Source organism: Oncorhynchus masou, chromosome 24, assembly GCF_036934945.1.
Source record: "Oncorhynchus masou masou isolate Uvic2021 chromosome 24, UVic_Omas_1.1, whole genome shotgun sequence".
Classification (NCBI taxonomy): Eukaryota; Metazoa; Chordata; class Actinopteri; order Salmoniformes; family Salmonidae; genus Oncorhynchus; species Oncorhynchus masou.
The window spans coordinates 96,015,864-96,043,646 of NC_088235.1; the positions used below are offsets into that span (position 1 = coordinate 96,015,864).

Sequence of the window (27,783 nt, forward strand, 5' to 3'; positions counted from 1 at the left end):
TGGATTTCCTCCTGACACATTGTTTTTGAAAGCATGATTATGAGACGGTCATTAACCAGCCCTTCACGCTACTTATCAAGCGGACCTGTGTGTGTGTGTGTTTGCGTGTGTGTGTGTGCATGTGCGTCTGCGTTAGTGTGTGCCTGAGTCAGCGTTTCCGTTAGGAAAATGAGGCGCCTGACGTGACCAACAGCATTTTAATTTAACGGACATTTGAGAAAATGACTGGACCCATATGCATTGGGTGCGTAATCTGATAAAGGCGTCCACCACAGTGCTCAGAATGAAAGAAATCACATGTAGATCATGGTAATCCATCTTAACAGAACATGCAAGTCGAGGATGCAATGATGTGTGTTGTTCCTACCGTGCACTTTGAAGATGTTAGACTAACTGTCCACATTTACTTTTCCTCACAAACAAGACGAGTAACAAACAGAAAATTCACTATCTTATGTCAATCTACTATCCCCCATAGTAGAAAGAATTCACCTATTCTATTGGTCAGCTTGTCGAGAAAGAAATATGGACAGTTGTGGGATGAGAGATCCCAAATTTATACAACCAGTATTTATTTTTTTACATTTTATTTCACCTTTATTTAACCAGGTAGGCAGGTTGAGAACAAGTTCTCATTTACAATTGCGACCTGGCCAAGATAAAGCAAAGCAGTTCAACACAAACAACAACACAGAGTTACAAATGGAATAAACAAACATACAGTCAATAATACAGTAGAAAAATAAGTCTATATACGATGTGAGCAAATGAGGTGAGATAAGGGAGGTAAAACAAGGCAAAAAAGTCCATGGTGGCAAAGTAAATACAATATAGCAAGTAAAACACTGGAATGGTAGATTTACAGTGGAAGAATGTGCAAAGTAGAGATAGAAATAATGGGGTGCAAAGGAACAAAATAAATAAATACAGTAGGGGGAGAGGTAGTTGTTTGGGCTAAATTATAGATGGGCTATGTACAGGTGCAATAATCTGTGAGCTGCTCTGACAGCTGGTGCTTAAAGCTAGTGAGGGAGATAAGTGTTTCCACTGGGCCTAAGCTATAGAAAAAACATAGGGAAAGCAAGGAGGCTGATGCAACAGATCAGAACGTTTAGCTTAAAATGTTGAGAAACTATTATTATTATTACTATTATTTCTTCACATTATAAGTGCAGCAATGTGCACAAAACAGCAGACATTTAGAAAGAGGGGAGATGTGATATGTAATAACGACATGGGTTTCTAATATGACTAGGATGTGTTTTTGGCTACTGGACAATGAAAGAAAGTTGATATAAAATAATTGCCGCCAGGGATATGGTGTGATGTTGGCCAGGCTACTTTGAAGGACGGTAACACATACCTCAAAATATGTAGTAAAACGTTCAGGTTTCAAACAATTATTCTGCCTCCAGCTCATTGCAAAGTGGTGTGTGACGTGTTGATGGAAACGGCCTTCCGTTGCCTATGTATTTGCTGGAGGAGATTTCCAGCTCAAAGGCTCTGTGTCTGTATGCTGTATACGTGTGATGAATAAGATACATAACAAATATACTGTACACGTGCCAATTTAATTTCACTCAATTATGCAAATTAACCAATAGACTGATAAGCATGACTATTCAAATGTATTTACATCGGCTGGTATTTTCGTCAATGAATAGGCAAAAAAAAACATCAGAGTGGGATTTTTTCTTCACCTGGACAATTGGACGGCGCCAATTTCAATTATTGGCTTTTCTATTTTTTTATAGTCCAAAAGCCGGCTATTACTGGCTAATGGAAACCCTGGCCTGTGTGTGTATGTGTGTGCATGTGTGGGCGTGTGTGTCCATGTAATTGGAATGGGGGAAGAAATGCCACCAGCCTCATCTGCTTCCTTTGCCAGGTGGTCATTCACACACACACACACACACACACACACACACGCACGCACGCACGCACGCACGCACACACACACACACACACACACACACACACACACACACTTTCATGTTCCATGTTTCTTTCGACCCAGTGAAATTGTATGGAGCTCATTTTTCTGGCATTGTTAATCTGTCTGTGAGTAATGTGAGAAGTTTGAAAATGTGTTGTGTAATATTAGGACGTAATGAATCCTCCTCTCAACGCCCCCATGGAAGTATGACCATGACATCTCTCAGGAGTATTACAGCTGGGCTTTGTTTCAGTTCGGCTTGAGAGAGAGAGAGAGAGGGGTTGTAGATGCAGTAGATGCTGCTGTAACCAGACCTATGTTCAAATAATATTTGCAGTCTAAGGTTAATTCTGTGCTAAGCGATCACAACCAAGCTCAAGGAAACAAAGAAACGCGTGCTGTTTTAGTTCAGCTTGACTGACAGACATACATGAACTGTACAGGCTGCAGGAAACAGGTTGAAAGTGAAAACGGACAGAGAGGGTTATTCTACGTTCAGTTGAAGCACCACTCAGTCATAAGCAATCAGTAGTGCCACGCTCAAGTAAACACAGGAATGCACTGTCACTAGCTCCTTCAACTCAAGAAAATATGCTTTGGATAAAAGTTTGCAGCAATAACACCCCACCTGGCACACACTGGTTGACTCAACATTGTTTCCACGTCATTTCAATGAAATTACGTTGATCCCACGTGGAATAAAAGTTGAATTGACGTCTGTGCCCTGTGGGACACTTCTTGAACGGTCTTTGGCTTTATAATAGCTATTTTATTCGTTCAGACAGGTTGAGTTTGGACTGAAAATCAATGTTCCTTTTAAACTCTTTCACCTCACAAACCGGATTAGCAGTACAGCTGGTTAGAGAGAGTCCGTATTCATGTTTTCAAACAAATAACGACTCCTCCATAGTCAGCAACACGACCCAACCTGAATCCCCTTCCCCACCCCCACTCTCTGTCTGTCTCTCCTTCCCTTTTGTTCTGCGCCAGGTGAAGTGGGAGAGAGGGGGAAGGTCTGGCTCTACCTGTGTAGAATAAACTTGTCAACAAACCCTCCAATTGGCCAAGGCCCCTTTACAACCCATCCCCCAAAATGCTGTCTGAAACTCAACACCTGTGACATCATACTAGGGCATTGGCTGTGGCTGGGCAGGCCTGTTCAGAGCTCAGTGGGTATTCAGTTGAGAGTGTCTCAGGAGACATCGAGCTCCAGTGACTCCAGCAAGACTCCCAGGATTCAGTGGAATCTCTATGGACGGTGGCCTGTTCACACAGCACAGCAAGGAGGCCAGGCAGTGGCAGGCAGTTAGAGAAGCTCCCGCCAGAGGAGTTAGACTAGAGAGCAGTTCATTAGAAGTGCTGCAACCTTCCTTCTTTCCCTACGTCTTTGCCTCCACCTGTAGCGGCTAGCCCCAACCACCCGGGCTATTTCACACGCTCTCTCTCTCTCTCTCTCTGGGAATGCAGACTGACTGAGCTTTTATGCTAAAGGACTAAAGGATTTTGCGTGGAGTCTTTTTGTATTTTTTTTAGGAATAATATCACAAGTTTTAAAGACGATCATTTTCCTGGTGAGTTTCTTTCACTGTGTATTTTTCAGTTGGACCTTGAAATGGGTAAGTGTGTCTCTTCACCGCGCTTCGCTTTGTTGTTCAGAAAATAGATTTTATAAAGAAGAAGTGGTCACATGTAAATCATACTATGGAAAGTTGGTCTTCTCTATAAAATTAGTATTTGCTGTACAGAGGTTAATTTAGATGAATTTGATATTTTGTGGTTAAAGCGATTCTCACAGTTTCCTAGGTGCTACATTATCTAGAGCCAGATTTGTCTTGTTTGTATGGAAAATTCCAACCTCAATTGTTTCCGTCCATTAACAAAGTTCCCCCACCTGTTCAAAGTAAACAAACACACACAAAGCAATCACAGAATGTTGACTAAAAGCCTATCGCCTCTCATAGTTGTTTTTGCCCTGAGCTACCAGTACTATGGTGAGTCGCCAAGCTGACAGTTTGTGTGTGACTGTGAGCATGTAGAGGCTGGGGGCCTGTGTGTGTTCTCCACGAGGTCCCCGTCTCCCACTGTAATCTCAGCATACTGAACCCAAGGCCAGTATCTATATTTTGCCTGTAGTTTTTTATGTAACAACCTCAGTTTTAGAAAAGAAGCTGTATTTGTTAAGTGAGCGTTATTGTAGGAAAGTGAAGAATCTGTAATAAAGCTTCATATTGTGCCTGGATGAACATTCTCAAGATAATGAATCAAGCCATAATTTCCTTTAATGTTCAGCATGAAAATAATAAACTGTAAGTGGCTTAATTAGTCCGTATTTTGTTTTTGTAGCTGGTTATGGGTCGTTCCACGAAATCACGAAATGAGTGCCTTTTGCGTCCCTGTGTTATTTTAGGTAGAAATTGTGCAGTAATTATACATTCTAAAAGCCTGTTATATTAAATTGCGTGCCCTTTAATCTAGACCACATGAAAAAGTCAATAAATCAGTTTTTTTTATATGATTAAAGACTTGCTAAAGTGCCAAAATGTTGCATTTTGTCATGTCCCTCCACTTAACCCCAACGTTTCTCCAGGTTTTCACAGTCATTGTAAAGCCCTAGTGATGTTCTTGCTCTGACATAGTCATTTCTGAAGATTATTTCTAATTAGTGATTTATTTTAAGGTAAAAAAACAACAACCTGTCCCTCATTTTAAGGTCAACGCTGTTACGTGAACTGAACTGTCATTTTAATATGGTGAAACTATTCCTTTTAAATATTATTTTTTTATAAAGAAACATTCACCATCTAATAGTTAATGGTAGTGTAAAAGCAGGTGAGCTAGTTCTACTCTTTTGGCCATTTTCTGGTGTTTTGGGGTGGAAAACCGAGCGGTCAAGTATAACAAGTCAACCCTGTTACACATAGACAGGCTAGAAATGTTTGAACAATTTCAATTAATTTGTGACGCTTGCATTCAATTGCCACTTCCTGTTGCAGACAACAAGCTTCCATTCCCCCTGTCACAAGGGGATTCATGGCTGACTGAAATAAAATCATCATCAACCATGTTACTTTATTTGAAACTTTCTATAGTCCTTTTTTTACCTGTTGAGATGGGAGAACTCATTTTTTTACCTGTTGAGATGGGAGAACTCATTTTTTTTACCTGTTGAGATGGGAGTACTAATTTTTTTATTAAGTTTGAACATGTTCTGTTTATGACAGAATGTTTAAATTTGGTGAAAAAAATACAAGTCATGAAGTCACAGTACTCAAAAGGCAGCCAATTGGTGGAATGACCCTTGCAGTAAAATAAAAGGACAATATGAATGTTCCGTTGAAAGAACAAAAACAAGCAGGTCTTTCCAAGTTTGAATTTCATCCTTATCTTAAAGAAAATAGTCCAGTTTCTATGAATTCATGAACCCTTCTTTCATAGTTAGTACCATAACCGTGGGAATATGTTTGGGGATGTTTTTTGTTGCGCTACAGAAAGCTATTCAGTCCGCTAATACAGGACTAATAAAGGCCCAGTGACCTGCAATTTTATTTTAATATAGAACATTTTTCGTGATTTTTTAAAATTTTATTCTGATTTTTTTTCTGCAGCTCCCCCAGTACCCCTACTTCCTGCGGCTATTGATAGTGCACTACATCAGAGATAACGTGTCTTTTGGTGAGCATGTACTTAAACCAGCTCACCTAAACAAGCTGTCTGTCTTGCTTTGTTCACCAGAGAGCTAGGAGCCTCTCAAGGGAGTGATTACATTTCAGCAGCTAGGCTTATGGGTATGTCCCAAAAGGTACCCTATTCCCTATGGAGTGCACTTCTTTTGACCAGGGCTCATAGGAAATAGGGTGCCATTTGGGATACAGCCCACGTCTTTCAATCAGACTATTGTCAGCAGGCTAATCCCACAGTCCCTCTCTACTGTCGGTTAGTCATTCATTTACACAGTCACCATTTACCTCTTGGTGGCCTACATGTTGCTACACCTCGCTCCTATTCATAATGACACTGTGTGTGTGTGTGTGTGTGTGTGTGTGTGTGTGTGTGTGTGTGTGTGTGTGTGTGTGTGTGTGTGTGTGTGTGTGTGTGTGTGTGTGTGTGTGTGTGTGTGTGAAAGTAGCAACAAGAAAGGAAAAGAGACAACAAAGCAGGTGGCCCCTAGCTAACAGAGAAAATAGGAAAAATCCCTCAATAAAAAAAAGATTCCAGACAGGCAGTGGAAAACTCTAACCTGCCACTCTCTCTCTCTCTCTCTCTCTCTCTCTCTCTCTCTCTCTGTCTCTCTCTCTGTCTCTCTCTCTCTCTCTCTCTCTCTCTGTCTCTCTCTCTCTCTGTCTCTCTCTCTCTCTCTCTCTCTCTCTCTCTCTCTGTCTCTCTCTCTCTCTCTGTCTCTCTCTCTCTCTCTCTCTCTCTCTCTCTCTCTCTCTCTCTCTCTCTCTCTCTCTCTCTCTCTCTCTCTCTCTCTCTCTCTCTCTCTCTCTCTCTCTCTCTCTCTCTGTCTCTCTCTCTCTCTCTCTCTCTGTCTCTCTCTCTCTCTCTCTCTCTCTCTTCCTAAAACCCTTTAAATTCAAAGGGGTTTATTGACATGGGAGACAAATGTTGAAATAGATAATTAACAAAAGTGAAATAATCAATAAAAAAGTAACAGGAAACATTACAGTCACAAGTTTCAAAGGAATAGACACATTTCAAATGTCATATTATGGCTATGTACAGTGTTATGACGATGTGCTAAATATGGGTTGTATTTACAATGTTCTTCACTGGTTGCCCTTGCTGCGCTCTCTCTTTCTCTTTCTCTCTAACTCTCTTTCTCTCTCTCTTTTTTTTCTCACTCTCTCACTGTCTCTCTTTCTGTCTGTCTTTCTCTCTCTCTTTCTCTCTCTCTCTAACCTCTTTCTCCCCCTATACCAGCAGCTCAGACCTTTCTGCCCCAGAATGACCAGCTCAGATTGGGGCTATTGTTAGGGAGCTGCTAGGGGTCTTCACCTTATCACTTTCTCCCACCCCACCCATATGGTCCTATGACCTCTGCATTCTGCTCTTTATGAGTTGCTGCAGGGTGGATTCTTCAGGGCAGTAGCCTAGTCTTTTACTGCCCCCACCTTCTCTAGTCACGTCTCCTGAGGTCCTGTGTACCTCCTAAATGGCACCCTATTCTCTATATATTGTACTACTTTTGACCAGAGCCCTATGCGCCCTTAACAGCGGGCGGTGAGAAGACACTATATGGGCCCTGGTCAAAAACAGTGCACTATATAGGGAATAGGGTGCCATTTGGGATGCAGGCCTGTGGCACCCCCCCCCATTTGCCTCTCTCGTCCACCCTGGCCCCCAGTCCGGCGCCATACAGCAGGAATCTGAGAGGAGGCTTTGCTGTGCTCACGGCAGGTTAATTGCATTTCAGATTCCTCCACTAATGGAGCTAATCCTGTCTTTGTGTAGTCTTCAACTCCGGATCTTTGCTGTTTGCTGTGTCATTGTATTGTAGCCGGTATTCATTGATTATTGTTGAGGCTTTGGAGGCTATGTTCTCGTTCTCGTCTTGTTGTGTTTGGTGTATATAGTCCTCCACAGGGTTATAAGTGAGTGCAATCACACAAAGAGAGACACTTATGAATTGCATACAAAAAGATTTATACACACACACACACACACACAAACACACATTTTTTGTGTTTTGTTCTTGTTCCATGTTTTGTTTGGATGTTTTCCTTCACAGGGGTTAGTAGGTGTGACTCAGTTTATAGAGCATGAGGCTTGTAACACCAGTGTCTTGGGTTCGATTCCCATGGGTGACCAGTATGAAAATGTATGCACTCAATCTGAGACTTACACAGATATATAATTAAGGACACACACACATAGGTTGTAGCCCGGGGTTTAAGTCTAGCATTTTACCACATTTGAATGTGGATCAAACACATTTCTCTGTAACACTGGTAATTTGGTTTTCTTATGAAGGCAGTCTATCTGTTTGTTTCTCTGCTCTTTGAAGTTTGGATTCAAAGTCCTGTCCCGCCTTCGAAGAAGAGTTCAAAATAGAATAATTTAATCACTGTTGGATTTTCTAGCTTCAGTTATTTAGGGTGTCATTCATGAATAGTCATGCGTCCCAAATTGCATCCGATTCCCTATATAGTGTACTACTTTTGTAATCCCCCAAAAATGTTTTGTGCTTCAAAAGTAGTGCACTATGTAGAGAATGGGGTGGCATTTGGGACGCAGACACTGTCTGACTCCTTCTCAGTCAACTTCAACTCTGTGTGTGGCCAAATGTGTGTGTGATATGTGTGTGGCCAAATGTGTGTGTGATATGTGAAACAGAATCTTCACCCAAGCCATTGCTCTTGTTTTGTCTAAAATGACGGCCCCCACCTGGCAGTTGGACACTCCAATTAGTCCGTCTCATGCTTGTCAATATATGGTCTATCTATGTTATTTTTATGGTCTGTCTTTTATAAACTAGTGTTGGTCCCATTCTAAACCACAAAGGAACCTGTTAGTGTTCCTGTAAGGTAGTGAACCTGTGTGGCTATAGAGTGTCTACAGGAGCAGATGCTCGTTTGTGGTTGAGGCTCTCTGAACTCACTCAACTCATTTGCCTAAAGGAAAAATGTTTTTTATCTCCCACGTCTTGACACTAATATTGATATGGAGGTTAGTATCAGTGTATCAGGGAGCCACTCCATCATGTCATCTTCATTTCCTCTTCAAGTCTGTTGGCTACTGGGGATCCTCTCCATCATGTCATCTTCATTTCCTCTTCAAGTCTGTTGGCTAATGGGGATCCTCTCCATCATGTCATCTTCATTTCCTCTTCAAGTCTGTTGGCTACTGGGGATCCTCTCCATCATGTCATCTTCATTTCCTCTTCAAGTCTGTTGGCTACTGGGGATCCTCTCCATCATGTCATCTTCATTTCCTCTTCAAGTCTGTTGGCTACTGGGGATCCTCTCCATCATGTCATCTTCATTTCCTCTTCAAGTCTGTTGGCTAATGGGGATCCTCTCCATCATGTCATCTTCATTTCCTCTTCAAGTCTGTTGGCTACTGGGGATCCTCTCCATCATGTCATCTTCATTTCCTCTTCAAGTCTGTTGGCTAATGGGGATCCTCTCCATCATGTCATCTTCATTTCCTCTTCAAGTCTGTTGGCTACTGGGGATCCTCTCCATCATGTCATCTTCATTTCCTCTTCAAGTCTGTTGGCTACTGGGGATCCTCTCCATCATGTCATCTTCATTTCCTCTTCAAGTCTGTTGGCTACTGGGGATCCTCTCCATCATGTCATCTTCATTTCCTCTTCAAGTCTGTTGGCTACTGGGGATCCTCTCCATCATGTCATCTTCATTTCCTCTTCAAGTCTGTTGGCTACTGGGGATCCTCTCCATCATGTCATCTTCATTTCCTCTTCAAGTCTGTTGGCTACTGGGGAGCCTCTCCATCATGTCATCTTCATTTCCTCTTCAAGTCTGTTGGCTACTGGGGATCCTCTCCATCATGTCATCTTCATTTCCTCTTCAAGTCTGTTGGCTACTGGGGATCCTCTCCATCATGTCATCTTCATTTCCTCTTCAAGTCTGTTGGCTACTGGGGATCCTCTCCATCATGTCATCTTCATTTCCTCTTCAAGTCTGTTGGCTACTGGGGATCCTCTCCATCATGTCATCTTCATTTCCTCTTCAAGTCTGTTGGCTAATGGGGATCCTCTCCATCATGTCATCTTCATTTCCTCTTCAAGTCTGTTGGCTACTGGGGATCCTCTCCATCATGTCATCTTCATTTCCTCTTCAAGTCTGTTGGCTACTGGGGATCCTCTCCATCATGTCATCTTCATTTCCTCTTCAAGTCTGTTGGCTACTGGGGACCAGAGGGCTAGTGCACTATAAAGGGACTAGGGTGCCATTTGGCATGAATACTAGGCTCCATCCAGAGAGAGGAGGAGGAGTCCTGTCCAGACATGCCCTGTGAATGCAGAGAGAGAAGGCTGTGATGACAGGATTTGTGTCCTGAGAGAAGACAGACATGCTCCATGTTCACTTCACAAGCCTTGGCAGATGGCAAGCGTGACAATAAGATAGTGTATGGGGGGAGGGGATGGATTCCTTAAGTGTCTGTGTCGTCATTCATGTATGATTCATGTGTCCTGAAAACCTTCCCTGACTTTTCTCACAGTTGATCAAATGATACATGTAGGCAAAGCATTTTAGGCTATTTAGGCTTTATTTGACTATTATTGGTAGTTAGCTAGCTACATTGAAGCAGAGCAGAATCATGTATTTGCTTATTGATGATAGCTATAACCAGGAGAGGATTGTGTTAATATAATGCATATAGAATGCAAATATAATGCTGATCCTGGCTATGGACACGTTGAGTGACAGAGTGCCACGGCTGAGCCACAGGCTGAGAGGGACCTGCCTCTGTAATGTGACACATGTCTCCTGGAGTGAGTCCGTGAGAGAATGTGTCACCCAGGCTGTGTGTGTGTCCATGCGTGTGTGTGCTGTGACCCTTCACGTCCCTGCTACGCCCAACCACAGCCTGAAAGACAAGGGGAATTAGCAGAGTTTGTATTTAACAGTGTTTATTAACCCAGTCAAGTGTCCAGCTGTCATTGAAGGATATGTCACCTAAAATGCAATGTTGCCTGGCCCATGAAACTAACAGCTGGCCAATCAAGGACCTAGATTTGGGATTGTAAATTGTTAAATCCACTTCAATCAGTGTAGATAAAGGGCAGGAGTCAGGTAAAATGAAAGGATTTTAAGCATTAAGACATTTGAGACATGGATTGTGTATGTGTGCCATTCAGAGAGTGAATTGGCAAGACAAAAGATTTAAGTGCCTTTGAACGGGGTACGATAGTATCTGCCAGACGCACCGGTTTGAGTGTGTCAAGAACTGCAACGCTGCTGGGTTTTTCATGCTCAAAAGTTGCCCATGTGTATAAAGAATGGTGCCCCACCCAAAGGACATCCAACCAACTTGACACAACTATGGGAAGCATTGGAGTCAACATGGGCCAGCATCCCTGTGGAACGCCTTCGACACCTTGTAGAGTCCAGGCCCCGACGAACTGAGGATGTTCTGATGGCAAAAAGGGGTGTAATTCAATTTTACGAAGGAGTTTCGAATGTACATTCAGTGTACACCTTACCAGGTGTAAGTATGAGGCTTGTCACCTTAGCATAGGGGGCAGATTAGGATGTGACACATGAAAGGAAAAACCTTTGTTAGCGATTACAGCATCGCCATAGGGGACAGAATCATATTTGATTTCAACACTTGGTGTGAAACTAAATTGGAATATATTCCATGTTATCTCATTTCCACATGCACTGCACATTAAAGACATAGCTTTACATGCACACACCAGAAACATACATCTCCAATCTGTGCTTGTTTCCAGTACAAACCTCTTTTCACATAAAGTAGGCGTATGTCACAACACACACTAGCAACTCTGTCTAAACAATATGTGCATTGTGTTTCCTTAGTCACCCATCTAATGCTGACAGACTGTTGCCTTATGTAAATCAGCCTTGGAACAGAAGCCTTTAAAGTCTCACTCTGCGCTGTGTGTGATGTCCCAGCCTTCCTGCACAGCGCTACACTGCAGGTTAAAACACAGCTCTCTTTGGAGTTGCTCGCCACTGTGACGTTAGCCCTGTTCAACCCTGGTACATTATAATTGCTTCTCTTTTGTTATCAGGCCACATGATCTGGCTTCAACGCTGTTTGTGTTTAATGAATAACAGAAATATAATGTAACACACTGATTTTTTTTGGCCCCAACACAACATTGATTTTCCTTGATTTGGTCCCAGTCCTCGCTGTGCTGCTCTGTAGCTCCACATGGCCTTGTTGACTCTGGAGTGTGCATCCCAAGTGGCCACCTATTATCTACATAGTGCACTACTTTGACCAGAGCCCTTTGGGCTATGGAGGGAATAGGGTTTCATTTGGGACACCTACATGGCCTGAGGTTAAATGGTTTCTTTTGCTGGTTTCTGTGTTTAAACAGGACCGAGACAGAACATACTACTAGGTTGCATCTAGCTCTGTCATTGTAATAACCCCGTTTCAGTCCATTCTTCACAATCCACTGACTTGATTACGGTTCCTAGAAAAACATTGGATTCTGGTTCCTTTGATTTGATTATGTTTTTGTTTGAAAAAATTATTTTTTCAAATCCCAGAAGAGTACACATGAATGTATTATACATCACTTATTTCAAACTGGTCCTCAAATTCACTTCTTCCTAATTCAGAAATCCAGAATTATAATAACAAAAACGAGCGCAGAATGTCTACTCTATTTTCATTAAGAACTTGAATGCATCCAAATTATACTTCTTGTGTTTTTCTAGGGTTTAATTTCTACTTTATCTCATTGTGTAGCTGTTGATCTAAATTGGACTTAATTTCAGAGCCTGAGAGCAATGTAAGTGCTTGGAATAAATGAGTCAGAAAGGGCTCATTATTCACAATAATGTATGAGGACGTCATGATGTCAGACCTGTAGAATTCATCTGCTGATTGATATGATTGGTGATTGATGACTACAGCCACTAATAGTGTTCCGTTAATGTATCAATGCTTTCTGAAGGGCACTTCCTGTTTCTGTGCTCCAGCAGTCAGCTGATTGGCTGACAACTAGTGTTCTAGGTTTTGTCCTAAATGACACTCCATTCCCTATATTACCTCTGGTCGAGAGTAGTGCACTTTGTAGGGAATAGTGTGGCATTTGGGACTACCCAGCAGCCTCTGCGGCATTTGTAACCCAAAAGACTATAAACCTGTCCAACAGCTTGTGTCTGTCCGTCTCCCTGAGCTGGTGAGCGGTTCCACTGCCAATCACCCGTCAATGTACATGTGTTCAACAGCCTTTACCAATCCCCTGTCTGATATGGTTGTTTAACTGAAGGCACTTCAGAGTTAGACATTTTCAATGTTGTAGCTATGCACTTCATAGGAAGAAGAAACATATGGAAGGGAGTGATATATGTCTCAAATGTATGTTTATTTATTTTCCCTTGTGTACTTGAACTGTTTGCACATCGTCACAATACTGTATTTAGACATAATATGACATTTGAAATGAAACTTTTGTGAGTGTAATGTTTACTATTCATTATTTATTGATTATTTCACTTTTGTTTATTATCTATTTCACTTGCTTTGACAATGTAAACATGTTTCCCATGCCAATAAAGCCTTTTGAATTGAATTGATAGAAAGATAAAGGGTTGTGCGGGAGAGAGAGATGGAGAGAGAGAGAGAGAGATAGATGGAGAGAGAGAGAGAGACAGAGATAGATGGAGAGATAGAGAAATAGATGGAGAGAGGCAGAGACAGGACATCATGATGGCGGACGGTACTGTAGGTAGAAACCTAACATGTGTCTGAAGAAGCACAATGTTTTGTACACTATGTAGGTAACTGATAGTCTGGGAGTGTGTAAATCCTGTCTGGGCAGCATTGATAGAGGGCCAGAGGGAGAGCTATGAAAGAGAGAGGGAGTGTATGTGAAAGAAAGGAGAGATGAGAAGGGTTGAGCTGTCCTCTAGGGAATACAGGGCTCTGTTAGAGCAACATCTCTCTCATAACCCCGGGCCCATAAAACTGATGTCACTGGCTACTCATAAAAACACTGTTATTTCTGAATTCCTTTTCTTCGTCATTTATCAATTATGTTTTGGGTTAAGTGAATGGTGAATTTAAGCTCTGGCGAATGCAGCAGTAGAAGCAGACTTGATTCTCTTAATTCAGCTACAAGCATAGAGTCCTGCTCAGAGCCTCAGAGAGTTCTGGCCCACATCATCTTTGATGCATTTTCAATGGCTCCACCAACTCTGAACTGCTCTTATCTCTCTGGACTTTGGAGCAGCGTACAGAAAAGGCAATCTGAGACCTAATAAACCAGAGCTCTTAACAGGAAACTGAGGCTGGACTTGCAAAGAGGATGGCAGGAACTCTCCCTCTCTCTCTCTCTCTCTCCATCTCTCTCCAAACCTCTCTCTCTCTCTCTCTTGTCACTCTTGGTTAATTCTCCCTGACACTGTGTAGCTGCATGGGTTTGTTGCTTTCCTGAGTAAAATCACATCGGCATCGAGTTTGCTTTAATGACTTCCTAAAATAGGCACATCTCAAAACAATGTATTCATAGTATGTGCGTTTGGACCAATTCCTCTGCTTGAATTGCAATAGGCCCGTTTGTTTGATTTGCTCATGATGAGGACCTCTACATTGTTATTGAGAAATCTTTCCACCGTGGCATAAAGGACCAGGATGTTGTAGCTTGTGATTGTAATAGAGGCACTTCAATGACATTGAGCTGCTTATTGCTGTGTTGTCAATGGAGACATTTTAATAGAAACGATCTTGAGGGTCCTCTCCTCTCTGTAATTATTCAAGAGTTCCAAACGTCAGATATCATATAGGATATTATATCTGCAGTAGACTGTCAGTAGAGTTGTGGGGTTCTGTATCCTGCCTGCTTCTCTCTGCCTCCCTGCCTGGCTATGTTTAAAGTGTTCTATATCTTCTGCAAAGTGGTGGGGAGATAGGTCTGTATCCTCCTTGCCTCCCTGCCTGGCTACGTTTAAAGTGTTCTATATCTTCTGCAAAGTGGTGGGGAGATAGGTCTGTATCCTCCTTGCCTCCCTGCCTGGCTACGTTTAAAGTGTTCTATATCTTCTGCAAAGTGGTGGGGAGATAGGTCTGTATCCTCCTTGCCTCCCTGCCTGGCTACGTTTAAAGTGTTCTATATCTTCTGCAAAGTGGTGAGGAGATAGGTCTGTATCCTCCTTGCCTCCCTGCCTGGCTACGTTTAAAGTGTTCTATATCTTCTGCAAAGTGGTGGGGAGATAGGTCTGTATCCTCCTTGCCTCCCTGCCTGGCTACGTTTAAAGTGTTCTATATCTTCTGCAAAGTGGTGGGGAGATAGGTCTGTATCCTCCTTGCCTCCCTGCCTGGCTACGTTTAAAGTGTTCTATATCTTCTGCAAAGTGGTGGGGAGATAGGTCTGTATCTTCCTTGCCTCCCTGCCTGGCTACGTTTAAAGTGTTCTATATCTTCTGCAAAGTGGTGGGGAGATAGGTCTGTATCCTCCTTGCCTCCCTGCCTGGCTACGTTTAAAGTGTTCTATATCTTCTGCAAAGTGGTGGGGAGATAGGTCTGTATCCTCCTTGCCTCCCTGCCTGGCTACGTTTAAAGTGTTCTATATCTTCTGCAAAGTGGTGGGGAGATAGGTCTGTATCCTCCTTGCCTCCCTGCCTGGCTATGTTTAAAGTGTTCTATATCTTCTGCAAAGTGGTGGGGAGATAGGTCTGTATCCTCCTTGCCTCCCTGCCTGGCTACGTTTAAAGTGTTCTATATCTTCTGCAAAGTGGTGGGGAGATAGGTCTGTATCCTCCTTGCCTCCCTGCCTGGCTACGTTTAAAGTGTTCTATATCTTCTGCAAAGTGGTGAGGAGATAGGTCTGTATCCTCCTTGCCTCCCTGCCTGGCTACGTTTAAAGTGTTCTATATCTTCTGCAAAGTGGTGGGGAGATAGGTCTGTATCCTCCTTGCCTCCCTGCCTGGCTACGTTTAAAGTGTTCTATATCTTCTGCAAAGTGGTGGGGAGATAGGTCTGTATCCTCCTTGCCTCCCTGCCTGGCTACGTTTAAAGTGTTCTATATCTTCTGCAAAGTGGTGGGGAGATAGGTCTGTATCCTCCTTGCCTCCCTGCCTGGCTACGTTTAAAGTGTTCTATATCTTCTGCAAAGTGGTGGGGAGATAGGTCTGTATCCTCCTTGCCTCCCTGCCAGGCAGTCAGGTCGGCTGAGTTAAGGTGGCTGGTTCTCCTGGCTTTGTCTAACTATCACGACTGCTGCAGCTTCCCTCACACAGGCACTGCAGGGACACAGGGAGAGAGAAGTAGCTGACCAGTAGCTGTTCAGGACTGTGTTTATTAACTCCGGCTAGGATCTCATGTGTTTTATGTTCATTTTTATGCTCTAGTGTTATTGTGTTTCCATTAGGAGTGAGACACTAATCATTCAAGACTGTTGCTTTGTGGGAAGGTGTTAAAGTTCACAGATAGCCATTGTTATGAAAATGCCAGCTGAAAAGTATCCAGGGCCTTGCCTTGGCTCCAAGTCAGAGCAGGTCCGTTGGAGCCAAGGCACAGAGAGACACAGGTGCCGGCCCGCATAGATTGAAGCCTTTTGAGCCTTTTGGGTAAAACACTGAGGTCCATCTTTTGTCAGGTTCAATGCCTTTTCATATGATCATATATTCTCAGCTTGTCTCTGCTGCCTTCACACTCACATAAATAATTTGCTGCCAGATGACAGCATTGGCTGTGACTATTTGTTTGTTGCCGGCTTTGACACAACATCCTCGGCCCAGTGTGGGACGTGAAGAGGCTGCTGCTGGGTCAGTGTCGGGCTGGTGACAGAGGGGGAGAGCGGGGTATAAGTTGTTACTCCCCTCTCCGTTTTACTGACAGACCAGACAGACCCCGATCTTGATATGCCACCATCTCCTTCCGATCAAAGTCATGATCTGGGTCTCTGTCTTACTAAGCTGTCTGGGGGCAAAGAGAGGATGAATCCCAAATGGCACCCTATTCTCTGGTCAAAGGTATTGCACTATATAGGGAATAGGGTGCCATTTATAACTGTCACTACAAGCTAGCCGAAGCCCAGCCTCTCCCCGCGGTGCCCATTTAGACAGCATGGCTCTCTAAACAAAAGACTGGCAGGTCAACACGCGGCAGACATGCACGCACGAGCACACTCACTCACACACAAACACTCACACATACACACTCACACTCACACACACTCGCTGTGAGTGCTGTGGCTGCTGCAACTCTCTGTCTCTCTTCTGTCTATTTAGAAAGTGGCAGGCTGATATTACTGTCACTGTGTTTTTGTGTTGCTGTTAGAATGGAATGGAATGGCACTCAAATCTCTTTGTGGGGATTAGTGGAAGGGTTAGGTAGGTTACTTTCTAAATATAATCCTGTGTGTTTGGATTACCCCAACTCATTAATGTTACTTTTGGATTACTTTCCCCTTAAGAGGCATTAGAAGAAGACAAAAACAATCCATCAAACGTATTTGGTGAGTCATCATAGTGGTCTCTGACTTGTGGTCAGACTCTCACAGGTGGCCACAAACTTAAACCTCTGTATTTTTTCAGTGCTGAATTGAATGTCACTGAGAAAACAGAAAGGTGTCATAATGTATTTTTCCACAAATATCGTTTCTGAATTTAAAGTAATCCAAAAAGTTATTTCTTTGTTTTTCAAAAGTATCTCTAATCTGATTACAATATTTTAGCTGGTAACATTACTGATTAAATATTAAAAAACATACAGTATTCGCTAACCGTGCAGCTTTTTGTTTTGGCATTTTGTTTTGTCATCTTGATTTCTTGGACACTCTTCATGCAGGAAATTGATCTGTGTCTGTCCTTAATGAATGGGATTGTCAGACACATCTAATGAAGCTGTACCATTATGTGATTAAGCTTCAAGGACAACTGTAAGTGCAGCCTGTCAATATAATTACATTTTACTGTCAGACATCCAATAATCAATCCTGTGACCCGTGCCTTTCTAAAGCACACATTATTGATCGTCATGCCTAAAGAAAAGCAGATCGCTGTGTGTTGTGTGTGTGTGTGTGAGTTCGTTTGTGTGTGTGTGTCTGAGTGTGTGTGTGTGTGTGTGTGTGTGTGTGTGTGTGTGTGTGTGTGTGTGTGTGTGTGTGTGTGTGTGTGTGTGTGTGTGTGTGTGTGTGTGTTTGTGGGCTTCTTCGTGAAAGGCTCAGACAGCCAGGAGTCAGGAATATTGTAAAGAAATTACAATGTACAGATAAACATTTCTTACCTCCTTCACATATACCATGTTATGTTTGGGGGCTGCTGTACTGATAAAGGGACAGATACACATGTCTTACCTCCTTCACATATACCATGTTATGTTTGGGGGCTGCTGTACTGATAAAGGGACAGATACACATCTCTTACCTCCTTCACATATACCATGTTGTGTTTGGGGGCTGCTGTCCTGATAAAGGGACAGATGCACATGTCTTACCTCCTTCACATATACCATGTTGTGTTTGGGGGCTGCTGTACTGATAGAGGGACAGATACACATGTCTTACCTCCTTCACATATACCATGTTGTGTTTGGGATCTGCTGTATTGATAAAGGGACAGATACACATGTCTTACCTCCTTCACATATACCATGTTATGTTTGGGGGCTGCTGTACTGATAAAGGGACAGATACACATGTCTTACCTCCTTCACATATACCATGTTATGTTTGGGGGCTGCTGTACTGATAAAGGGACAGATACACATGTCTTACCTCCTTCACTTATACCATGTTGTGTTTGGGGGCTGCTGTACTGATAAAGGGACAGATACACATGTCTTACCTCCTTCACATATACCATGTTGTGTTTGGGGGCTGCTGTACTGATAGAGGGACAGATACACATGTCTTACCTCCTTCACATATACCATGTTGTGTTTGGGGGCTGCTGTACTGATAAAGGGACAGATACACATGTCTTACCTCCTTCACATATACCATGTTGTGTTTGGGGGCTGCTGTACTGATAGAGGGACAGATACACATGTCTTACCTCCTTCACATATACCATGTTGTGTTTGGGGGCTGCTGTACTGATAAAGGGACAGATACACATGTCTTACCTCCTTCACATATACCATGTTGTGTTTGGGGGCTGCTGTACTGATAGAGGGACAGATACACATGTCTTACCTCCTTCACATATACCATGTTGTGTTTGGGGGCTGCTGTACTGATAAAGGGACAGATACACATGTCTTACCTCCTTCACATATACCATGTTGTGTTTGGGGGCTGCTGTACTGATAAAGGGACAGATACACATGTCTTACCTCCTTCACATATACCATGTTGTGTTTGGGGGCTGCTGTACTGATAGAGGGACAGATACACATGTCTTACCTCCTTCACATATACCATGTTGTGTTTGGGGGCTGCTGTACTGATAAAGGGACCGATACACATGTCTTACCTCCTTCACATATACCATGTTGTGTTTGGGGGCTGCTGTACTGATAAAGGGACAGAGACACGTCTTACCTCTTTCACATATACCATATTGTGTTTGGGGGCTGCTGTACTGATAAAGGGACAGATACACGTCTTACCTCCTTCACATATACCATGTTGTGTTTGGGGGCTGCTGTACTGATAACGGGACAGATACACGTCTTACCTCCTTCACATATACCATGTTGTGTTTGGGGGCTGCTGTACTGATAGAGGGACAGATACACATTTCTTACCTCCTTCACATATACCATGTTGTGTTTGGGGGCTGCTGTACTGATAAAGGGACAGAGACACGTCTTACCTCCTTCACATATACCATGTTGTGTTTGGGGGCTGCTGTACTGATAACGGGACAGATACACGTCTTACCTCCTTCACATATACCATGTTGTGTTTGGGGGCTGCTGTACTGATAAAGGGACAGATACACATTTCTTACCTCCTTCACATATACCATATTGTGTTTGGGGGCTGCTGTACTGATAAAGGGACAGATACACATTTCTTACCTCCTTCACATATACCATATTGTGTTTGGGGGCTGCTGTACTGATAAAGGGACAGATACACATGTCTTACCTCCTTCACATATACCATGTTGTGTTTGGGGGCTACTGTACTGATAAAAGGACAGATACACATGTCTTACCTCCTTCACTTATACCATGTTGTGTTTGGGGGCTGCTGTACTGATAAAGGGACAGAGACATAATAATCAACCAAACACAACATGACAGCATTTCATTTACAGCAACTGGATTTTATATTACCTTCCATTTTGTTTTAACATTATTCATTCACCCAACACTAGAAGTTGAAGTTGCACTAATGCAATTAAAATGAAGCCATTCCCACTGCAGGCCAATTAGTGTAGTCGTGTCACTTTGCAAGCTTTATGATGTTTGTAAGTTTGAGTTGTTAGTGCATAATGGAATCATTTAAAGCAGAATTAGTGCATGATTTCCAATTATCTTGGAGCCTATGCCATTTTATTACATTGGTATGCAATGTGAGGATAGAGAAGTGTGTGTGTGTGTGTGTGTGTGTGTGTGTGTGTGTGTGTGTGTGTGTGTGTGTGTGTGTGTGTGTGTGTGTGTGTGTGTGTGTGTGTGTGTGTGTGTGTGTGTGTGTGTGTGTGTGTGTGTGTGTGTGTGTGTGTGTGCGCGCGTGTGCGTGTGTGTGTGTCACATATGTACAGCCTGTCCCAGCTAGTATCCCTAACTCAGCACAACTGCCAAGTATTTACAATGAATGCATAATGAAATGAAAGATGTGTTGCACTCTAGGCAGTCTTTGCCAAACATTAAACATTTCTGCTAATATTGTGTCACAGTCGCTTTTTAGTTGTCACTTGATTTGCAGCAGCTAATAGCATTAGTGTTCAGAGTAAAGCTCCAGCAGATGATTATAAATCTTAGGCTGCGTCTCCAATGGCACCTTATTCCCTAAACAGTGCACTACTTTTGGTCAGGGCCTATAGGACGCAGGTCAAATGATGTGCACTGTTTATGAACAAGAGTGCCATTTGGGACATAGACCTATTTGTAATTCATGCTATTTCTGGTAGTTCACTTCATTCAGAGAGTGCAAAATACGTATATAATTACTCAGCCATCCTGCCTCCTACTATATCAAAATGGAACAGGAGCTAGGTTTCTATCCAATTGGCAACAGATCTTCATGTGACTATTAAAAAATCTGCATAAAGAAAATATGCGCATTTTCCCATCAGTGGTGTGTTTCCACCAAACTGACCTGTTGAGGATAAAAGTCAGTGGGTGATGACGAAGTGCACACTAAATGTTACTTTTCACTTACGTTTTAATGTACAGAATAAGGTCAGGGTGTGACTAGGGTGGGCAATCTATGTTTTCTATTTCTTTGTTGGCCGGTATGGTTCCCAATCAGAGGCAGCTGTCTATCGTTGTCTAGACAGCCTTTTTTCCACCTGTAGTTTGTGGGATCTTGTTTTTGGTACTGTGCTGTTTAGCCCAGCGAGACGTTACATTACCTTTGGTTTGGTGTTTGTTGTTTTTTCGGTGTTCATTTAATAAATTAAAATGTAGCTTACCACGCTGCACCTTGGTCCGATCCTTCCATCGACGAGCGTAACAATATCATTGTGTGACTCCAAGTTTACTTTGGTATGATGGTTATTATATCAATATTTGCGCATAAAGGTGTTTCCGCCAACATTGCTCGCATCATTTATTTGACCGACACAAAAAGATCCCGCCATGTCGAACGAACAAATTATCTGTTGGCATTTATACAATTCTACCGAAACTACCTGTTTCCATCTCAGCTGTCGTGATTTGTTTTTATACGGTATGACTTTACTGGCATAAAAACTGTGGATGGAAACGTGGTTAGTGTGTAGTGTTTTGGCTGCTGTACTGTAGGGCTGGAAAGGACTGGTTACTCATGACTGTTCATTTATGGGCTTCTTGTACCTGTGCAACTACTTCTTTAGGTGTGAATTGTTACCACTCACATCCTTCCTAAATTGGTTGTTCAGTATTCTTTATGTTTTGAACATACATACATTTCTCACCGTTGTGTAGTGCTTTGGAAGCCTACATTTTGCTGCAGCTTGCTCTTTGTGCATTTTTCAGGTTATAATCTTTCTCATAATATGACTATCCCTCCAGCTAACCTCAGTCTCTCCTATCTTTTCTTTTGATATCTGACTCTGATCAATTATCCCTCACCCTCCTTCCCTATGTATAGGGGTTATTAGGATGTACAGAAAAAACATTTAAAATGTAAAATATCCTCCAATACATTAGCTCACAGAGAAACTGCAGCAACCTTAGCATGTAATCAAATACATGGAGGCAACGTCATCTTTCATACCCATTGGGATCACTTTAGAGAAACTCCATCTCCCCTATTGCTCTGCATAAAAGTGTGTACAATTAGAGTTTTCAGTGGATTTAGGGACCGACAGAATGCTCTGAGATTGGAACTCCAAATAAGTTCCAAACAGTGACCAGATGACTTTGACCTGATCACACACATGGAACTCCATTGAATCACATTAGATTCACAGTCAGGCCTACATTACTGTGACAGTGACAGTTAGGCCTACAGTAGTATGACAGTGAAGCCTACAGTAGTGTGACAGTCAGGCCTACGGTAATGTGAGTCAGGCCTACGGTAATGTGACAGTTAGGCCTACAGTAGTGTGACAGTCAAGCCTACAGTAGTGTGACAGTCAGGCTTACGGTAATGTGACAGTCAGGCCTATGGTAATGTGACAGTTAGGCCTACAGTAGTGTGACAGTCAAGCCTACAGTAATGTGACAGTTAGGCCTACAGTAGTGTGACAGTCAAGCCTACAGTAGTGTGAGAGTCAAGCCTACAGTAGTTTGACAGTCAGGCCTACAGTAGTGTGATAGTCAAGCCTACAGTAGTGTGACAGTCAGGCCTACAGTATTGTGACAGTCAAGCCTACAGTAGTGTGACAGTCAGGTCTACAGTAATGTGACAGTCAGGCCTACAGTACAGTGACAGTCAGGACTTCAGTAGTGTTACAGTCAGGCCTACAGTATTGTGACAGTCAAGCCTACAGTAGTGTGACAGTCAGGCTTACGGTAATGTGACAGTCAGGCCTATGGTAATGTGACAGTTAGGCCTACAGTAGTGTGACAGTCAAGCCTACAGTAATGTGACAGTTAGGCCTACAGTAGTGTGACAGTCAAGTCTACAGCAGTGTGACAGTCAGGCCTACAGTAGTGTGACAGTCGAGCCTACAGTAGTATGACAGTTAGGCCTACAGTAGTTTGACAGTCAAGCCTACAGTAGTGTGACAGTCAAGCCTACAGTAGTGTGACAGTCAGGCCTACAGTATTGTGACAGTCAAGCCTACAATAGTGTGATAGTCAAGCCTACAGAAGTGTGAGAGTCAAGCCTACAGTAGTTTGACAGTCAAGCCTACAGTAGTGTGACAGTCAAGCCTACAGTAGTGTGACAGTCAGGCCTACAGTATTGTGACAGTCAAGCCTACAATAGTGTGACAGTCACGTCTACAGTAATGTGACAGTTAGGCCTACAGTAATGTGAGAGTCAGGCCTACAGTAGAGTGACAGTCAGGCCTACAGTAGTGTTACAGTCAGGCCTACAGTATTGTGACAGTCAAGCCTACAGTAGTGTGACAGTCAGGTCTACAGTAATGTGACAGTCAGGTCTACAGTAATGTGACAGTTAGGCCTACAGTAATGTGACAGTCAGGCCTACAGTATTGTGACAGTCAAGCCTACAGTAGTGTGACAGTCAGGTCTACAGTAATGTGACAGTCAGGTCTACAGTAATGTGACAGTCAGGCCTACAGTAGTGTGACAGTCAGGCCTACAGTAGAGTGACAGTCAGGCCTACAGTAGAGTGGCAGTTAGGCCTACAGTAGTTTGACAGTCAGTTCTACAGTAGTTTGACAGTCAGGCCTACAGTAGTTTGACAGTCAGGCCTACAGTAGTGTGACAGTCAGGCCTGCAGTAATGTGACAGTCAGGCCTACAGTAGAGTGACAGTCAGGCCTACAGTAGTGTGACAGTTAGGCCTACAGTAGAGTGACAGTCAGGCCTACAGTATTGTGACAGTCAAGCCTACAGTAGTGTGACAGTCAGGTCTACAGTAATGTGACAGTCAGGTCTACAGTAATGTGACAGTCAGGCCTACAGTAGAGGGACTGCTACTTGATCTATTGCTGCAAAAGACCACAAAGTCTGGCCCTAGTATATGCAGACTTGTCTCCCTCCCCACTTTGCCAGTTTAAAGTCCATCCCAGCCCTGGTTGGTTGACCTCAAGAGGTAGCTTAGTATGTCGACCCTATCCCCTCCTCTCTCTGTCTGTCTGTCCAGTGTCCACAGACCTAGTCCCAGTTTATTAAGACTGGGACGGTGTGAGAGCGATCAGAGTGTATTGTTAAGGCAGGTATTGATCCACTTTGGCACTGCTCAGCTGGACAGCGTGAGAGGAAGAGATCAAATGGCCATCAAATGGCTGTGACACCCGTCACAAGGAGACCAGCTAGTGCACCCAGGACACAGACCCAGACTACAGCCCAAACAGCACCCTACTCTTTAATAGTGCACTACTTTTGACCAGAGCCCCAAGTAAGAAAAAGGGTGCTGTTTGGGTCATAGACTCAGACTGCTGTCTGGAGGCACATAGTGTATCCTAGAATCACCTGTTAATGAATCCCCTCTGAGCCTCTCTCTTTCCCTCTCTTCATCACTCTCTCCCTCTCTGTGACTGTCTGTCCCTCTCTCCCTCCCTCCCTCTCTCTTTCCTCCTCCCTGCTTCGCCCTTATTAGTGTAATCGCACCATTAACTTGTGTGAGATACTTTGCACTGGGGGCAAAAGGGATTTCAGAAATCTTTTATGACTGCTGAAGCTCGTTTTCAGTCTGTGTCGGCTCGGCAGTGCAGTGTGTTGTGATAGCATGTCCTCCGAGGCTCGTCTGTTCACTCCCATAATACCTGGAGGTAACTCAGGGGTCTGCTCTCCACACCTGTGTCCCAAATGGCACTCTATTCCCTATTGGTTCTGGTCAAACGTAGTGCACTGTTAAGGAATAGAGTGCCATTTGGGATGCATTTCAGAGTCTCTCTCTGCTCTAGTAATTAGCCACTGTGGTGTAGAGAAGAAGTGCTTAACTGGACCTGATTCCTACTGGTCCCAATGGACTCGTAAGGCACATAATCCAGCCAGCTCGACAGCCACAGTCACACCACAGTGGCTCCAGCTCCCTGCTCCACACTTCACTAAAAGTCAACTTCTTTATCCTCACACTTTATCTGTGGTGTTAAAAGCTATTACTCAGAAAAATCCTCTTCGTAGATTTTTGCGCTATTCTACGCCCAGAGACCTCTCTATAGCTGTGGTAACGAGGCTTAGGTTGTGTCCCAACAGGCACCATATTCCCTATATAGCGCACTACATTTGACCAGTGCCCTATGGACCCCATAGGGTGTCATTTGGGACACTACCTTAGCCTTTTATTGAAATCATGGTGAATAGTGTTTGCTCATGTGGTTTTTCAATATGCTAGTTTAAAATGTTTTTTTTATCAGTTCAAAAAATTAATTGATTCAAGTCACTAAACTTCTACATCTCAGATCTCTTGTGCCCTAGAGTCAAATGTTTTATGATTTAAACATTTTGCAACCAAAGTGTTTCAGCTACTTTTATTAACAGTAAAAGGGATATGATTTTATCTGTCAGGTGTATCTTCATGAATATGTGTTCCAGGCCTCCATGGTGCTATTGATCCTTCAGGCAATAGTAAAGTCTTTGCTCTGTTTCTGTTTCACATTCTAAAGTGAAAACACAGATTCATTTAGGGTGTTATTATGCAGTGATACTGTTAAATTATGTATGCAATGTGCAGAGCTGTAGCTAATTGTTTCAATGTTTTTGTAAGGAGTGAAAACAAGGTTAAACACCATATCCAAAAACAGTTTCTTTTCTGGATAAAAATGGGGCTTATGTGGTGGGTGTGGGCGTGGCTAAGGGTTTGGCCAATTGGGTGGTTGCTGACTGAAAATGTTAAAGGCCCTCCTGTTGGCCACAGTGACAAAATGTTGCTGTTTTAAACCTACTTTCCTGCAATTCTACACATTTTGCCGTATGGCGCAGATACAATTGTGCAGTTTTTAAGCACATTTCCTGCAATTCTGCACATTTTGTCATAAGGCTGACAGAAAAGTATGCGGTTTGAAAGTACATTTCCTGCAATTCTACACATTTTGCCATGCTTTATGCTATCTGAGTGATGTAAACATTATAACAAAATCAATGGAGGCCCCATGATTGACTATAGCTCAGCCTTCAACATCATAGTACCCTCCAAGCTTATTATTAAGCTCGGGGCCCTGGGTCTGAACCCCACCCTGTGCACCTGGGTCCTGGACTTCCTGACTGTCTGCCCCCAGTTGGTGAAGGTAGGAAACAACACCGCCACTTTGCTGATCCTCAACACAGGGGCCCCACAAGGGTGTGTGCTCAGCCCCCTCCTGTACTCCCTGTTCACCCATGACTGCGTGGCCACTCACGCCTCCAACTCAGTCATCAAGTTGAGATGACACTACAACAACAAAACTAGTAGGCTTGATTACCAACAATGATGACACAGCCCACAGGGAGGAGGTGAGGGCTCTGGCGGAGTGGTGTATAACCTCTCCCTCAACGTCAACAAAACAAAGGAGCTGATTGTGGACTTCAGGAAACAGCAGAGGGAGCACCCCCCTATCCACATCGACAGGATCACAGTGGAAAAGGTGGAAAGCTTCAAGTTCCTCTGCGTACACATCACTGACAATCTGAAATGGTCCACCCACACAGACAGTGTGGTGCCTCTTCAACCTCAGGAGGCTGAAGAAATTCAGCCTGGCCCCTAAGACCTTCAGAAACTTTTACAGATGCACAATTGAGAGCATCCTGTCAGGTCTGTATCACCGCCTGGTACGGCAACTGAACCGCCCACAACCGCAGGGCTCTCCAGACGGTAGTGGGGTCTGCCCAACGCAACACCGGGGGCCACTGCATGCCTTCCAGGACAGATACAGCACTTGATGTCAAAAAAAGATAATCTAGGATATTAACCACCAGAAGGCGAGGTCAGTACAGGTGCAAAAAAGCTGGGACCAAGAGACTGAAAAACAGCTTCTATCTCAAGGCTATCAAATGGTTAAATAGCCATCACTAGCCAGCTACCACTTGCTTTCTCAACCCTGCACCTTAGAGGCTGCTACCCTATATACATAGACATGGAATCACTGGTCATTTTAATAATGGAACAATAGTCACTTTAATAATGTTTACATACAGCTTTCCTCATCTCATATGTATACCGTGTTCTATTCTACTGTGTTTTAGTCAATGCCACTCCGACATTGCTTGTTATAATATTTATACATTATTTTATTTGTTCCTTGGTGTCCACATCAACAACAAACTAGAATGGTCCAAACACACCAAGACTGTCGTGAAGAGGGCATGACAAAGCCTATTCCCCCTCAGGTTCTACAGCTGCAACATCTGCCTGGTATGGCAATTGCTCGGCCTCTGACCACAAGGCACTACAAAGGGTACATCACTGGGGCTAAGCTGCCTGCCATCCAGGACCTCTACACCAGGCGGTGTCAGAGAAAGACCCTAAAATGGTCAAAGACCCCAGCCACCCCAGTCATAGACTGTTCTCTCTACTACCGCATGGCAAGCGGTACCGGAGTGCCAAGTCTAGGACAAAAAGGCTTCTCAACAGTTTTTACCCCCAAGCCGTAAGACTCCTGAACAGGTAATCAAATGGCTACCTGGACTATTTGCATTGTGTGGCCCCCAACCCCTCTTTTTACGCTGCTGCTACTCTCTGTTCATCATAATTGCATAGTCACTTTAACCATATCTACATGTACATACTACCTCAATCAGCCTGACTAACCAGTGTCTGTATGTAGCCTCGCTACTTTTATAGCCTCGCTACTGTATATGGCCTGTCTTTTTACCTTTGTTTTATTTCTTTACTTACCTATTGTTCACCTAATACCTTTTTTGCACTATTGGTTATAGCCTGTCAGTAAGCATTTCACTGTAAGGTCTACAACCTGTTGTATTCGGTACATGTAACAAATAAACTTTGATTTGATTTGATTTTACTTTTAGATTTCTGTGTTGTTGTGAATTGTTAGCTACTACTACGCTTGGCGGGACTAAGGA

At 43.3% G+C, this 27,783-nt stretch overlaps 1 protein-coding gene across 8 annotated transcripts in view; it reads left to right on the forward strand.

Annotated features, from left to right (window-relative positions):
* Positions 1-3,078: 3,078 nt before the first annotated feature.
* Positions 3,079-27,783, forward strand: part of ptprfa (protein tyrosine phosphatase receptor type Fa) — a 317,924-nt gene continuing 293,219 nt past the window's right edge. For all 8 annotated transcript variants that reach the window (XM_064935762.1, XM_064935763.1, XM_064935768.1 and 5 more), the window contains exon 1: positions 3,079-3,552. The gene's annotated coding sequence lies outside the window, so the exon portion shown is untranslated. The remainder of the gene's footprint in view (positions 3,553-27,783) is intronic.